Source organism: Saimiri boliviensis, chromosome 3 (assembly GCF_048565385.1).
Source record: "Saimiri boliviensis isolate mSaiBol1 chromosome 3, mSaiBol1.pri, whole genome shotgun sequence".
Classification (NCBI taxonomy): Eukaryota; Metazoa; Chordata; class Mammalia; order Primates; family Cebidae; genus Saimiri; species Saimiri boliviensis.
In genome coordinates, this window is record NC_133451.1 from 127436682 (window position 1) to 127440126 (window position 3445).

General features: G+C 42.9%; 1 non-coding gene across 1 annotated transcript; it reads right to left on the reverse strand.

The window, feature by feature from the left end:
- Positions 1–2012: 2012 nt before the first annotated feature.
- LOC120367785 (small nucleolar RNA SNORA73 family) lies at positions 2013–2216 on the reverse strand. The gene has a single exon (XR_005582069.1). It is a non-coding gene; the product is annotated as a small nucleolar RNA SNORA73 family (small nucleolar RNA).
- Positions 2217–3445: the final 1229 nt, after the last annotated feature.

The following is a 3445-nucleotide window of genomic DNA, read 5'->3' on the forward strand; positions in this document are numbered from 1 at the left end:
GCATAAATGTTTTAAAATATATTTAGCATTGTTGCAAGCTAAAATACCCATTTTCTTGAGGATTCATACTGAGTACTGAAGTGGGGAGGTGTGATGTTTTTTCTTTCCTTTTTATTATTATATGTTAAGTTCTGGGGTGCATGTGCAGAAGGAATACCTGTGCCATGGTGGTTTGCTGCACCCATCAACCAGTCATCTACATTAGGTATTTCTCTTAATGCTAGCCCTCACCTAGACCCCCACTCCACCACAAACCCCAATGTGTGACGTTCCCCTCCCTTTGTCCATGTGTTCTCATTGTTCAACTCCCAAGTATGAGTGAGAACATGTGGTGTTTGGTTTTCTGTTCTTGTGTTAGTTTGCTGAGATCAATGGTTTCCAGTTTCATTCATGTCCCTGCAAAGGCCATGAACTCATCATTTTTATGTCTGCATAGTATTCCACAGTGTATATTTGCCACATTTTCTTTATTCAGTCTCTCATTGATGGGTATTTGGGCTGGTTCCTAGTCTTTGCTATTGTGATCAGTGTTGCAATAAATATATGTGTGCATATGTTAGTAGAATGATTTCTAATCATTTGGGCATATGCCCAGTAACGGGATTGCTGGAACAAATGGTAATTTAGTGTTGGCCTGTCTTGCTAGGTTGGGAAAGATCCCTGGATAAAATCCTGAAGAGTGTTTTCCAACTTGATTTTATTCTCCTTGTCACTTTCAGGTACACCAGTCAAGTGTAGATTTGGTCTTTTCACATAGTCTGATATTTCTTGGAGGCTTTGTTCCTTCAATTTCATTCTTTTTAGTTTAATCTTGTCTTCATGCTTTATTTCATTAATTGATCTTCGGTCTCTCATATTCTTTCTTCCACTTGATTGATTCACCTGTTAATATTTGTGTATGCTTCACAATGTTCTCGTGCTGTATTTTCAACTCCATCAGGTCATTTATGTTCTTCTCTAAACTGGTTATTCTAGTTAGCAATTCCTCTAAGTTTTTTTCAAGGTTCCTAGCTTCCTTGCATTGGGTTAGAAGATGCTTCTTTAGCTTGGAGGAGTTTGTTTTTATCTACCTTCTAAAGACTGCTTCTGTCAATTTGTCAAACTCATTCTCTGTACAGTTTTGTTCCCTTGCCGGTGAGGAGTTGTGATCCTTTATAGAAGAGATGTTGTGGTTTTGGGAATTTTCAGCCTTTTTGTGCTGGTTTCTCTTTATCTTTGTGGATTTATCTACCTTTGGTCTTTGATGTTGGTGACCTTTGAATAAGGTTTTTGATTAGACATCCTTTGTGTTGATATTTATGCTATTCCTGTTTGTTAGTTCTCTAACAGTCAGGCCCCTCTGCTGCAGGTCTGCTGGAGTTTTATGGGGGTCCACTCCAGACCCTTTTTGCCTGGGTGTCACCAGCAGAAACTGCAGAACAGCAAAGATTGCTGCTTGTTCCTATGGAAACTTTGTCCCAGAAGGGCACCCACCAGAGTCCAGCCAGAGCTCTCCTGTATGAGGTGTCTGTCGGCCCCTGCTGGTAGTTGTCTCCCAGTCAGGGGACACGGGGGTCATGGACACACTCGAGGAGGCAGTCTGACCCTTAGCAGAGCTTGAGTGCTGTGCTGGGAGATCCGCTGCACAGAGCCAGCAGACAGGGACATTTAAGTCTGCTGAAGCTGTGACAGCTGCCACCCCTTACCGCAGGTGCTCTGTCTCAGGGAGATGGCAGTTTTATCTATAAGCCCCTGACTAGGGCTGATACCTTTTTTTCAGAGATGCCCTGCTCAGAGAGGAAGAATGTAGAGAGTCAGTCTGAGTACCGGGCTTTGCTGAGCTGCAGAGGGCTCTACCCAGTTGGAACTACCTGGTGGCTTTGTTTACATTGTGAGGGAAAAACGACTTTCTCAAACCTCAGTAATGGCCCATCAGCCCCAGCAAGCTTGAGCATCCCAGGTCAACTTTAGACTATTGTGCTGGCAGTGAGAATTTCCTTTTTTTTTTTTTTTTTCTTTTTATTTTACCCTAGGCATGTCTCCTGCATGGTTTCCCTCCCCAGTCATTGTCCACAGGACTCTGGGAAGCTGTAGGAATATGCAGGTGCAGACACGAGGCCCAGCTTCATCTCCAACATTGTGGAAAGAGACTGCACATCACAGGGCAGAGCCCTATGCTCCCTTGCACCACTTGAACAGAGCCTGGGGAGAGTGACCTCCCAGGGTATCCATGTTGGAGGCAGTGAGAATTTCAAACCAGTGGATCTTAGCTTGCTGGGCTCCCTGGGGGTGGGATCAGCTGAAGGAAACCACTCAGCTCCCTGGCTTCAGCTCCCTTTATAGGGGAGTGAGCGGTTCGGTCTTGCTGGCATTCCAGGTGCCACTGGGGTATGAAAGAAAACTACAGCTGGCTTGATGTCTGCCCAAATGGCTGCCCAGTTGCTTGAAACCCAGGGACCTGGTGGCATAGGCACCCAAGGGAAGCTCCTGGTCTGTGGGTTGCACAGACAGTGGGAAAAGCATAGTATCAGGGCTGGGGTGCACCATTGCTCATGGCACAGCCCTTCACAGCTGTCCTTGGCTAGGGGAGAGAGAGTTTCCTGACTCCTTACATGTCCCAAGAGCTGTTCCTATTCGGCCATCTTGCCAGGTCCCTGATGCTTTTTCATGTCATTAAGGAATGACCTTTGTAAGCAATACTGCCATGTTTTTGATGAAGTCCATGACTCTAATTGTATATTTCCTTGGACTGAAAAATGGATTATAAAAATAAAGAGCAATTTACACCAAATAATAACTGTTTTTTAATAAATATATTTCAGGTTTATTGTCCAGCCTATGATCTTGCCTGTTTTTGTAGCTCAAAATCCAGCCATCATTCCATGAGAGGGCTGGTATTTATATTGTGCAAGGACATTCTGGGTGCAATAAGATGCCTAAACATTGATCCTGAAGAGAACCCCAAATTTTCTTATCCTTCTGTGATAGTTTAAATTATAACTCATACAACTCTGGGTCGACTTTTGCTTTGACCACTTCATTATATAGATCTTTCACCCAGAAATCAAATCAGGTCAGCTGCTGGAGGGTTTACAAACAATAGCATTCTTACCTAAAACATAACTACTTTTACTTCAGCTATTGAATAGAAAACCTCATTTGTCTGTTCATTTAAAAATAATTATCAACTCACCAGTCATATCAAATGGACTCTACTTGTCATTTTGCCAGTGATTTCCACATCTAGCAATTTTATTGGATTCTGCCAATTTTAGCTGTCCAGCAATTTGTAATTTTCTGTTTTCAGTGTCAATAAAAAGTCATTTGGGATGTTTTCCATAAATAAATTGTCACATCCATATCTTAAGCACACAAGAATGAGGATTCTTGTCCTAAGAAGTTACTGGAGGATTTGGCACCCCAGGGGCTTGCTTCACAATAACTTAAGCCCTATGACATTTGTTTT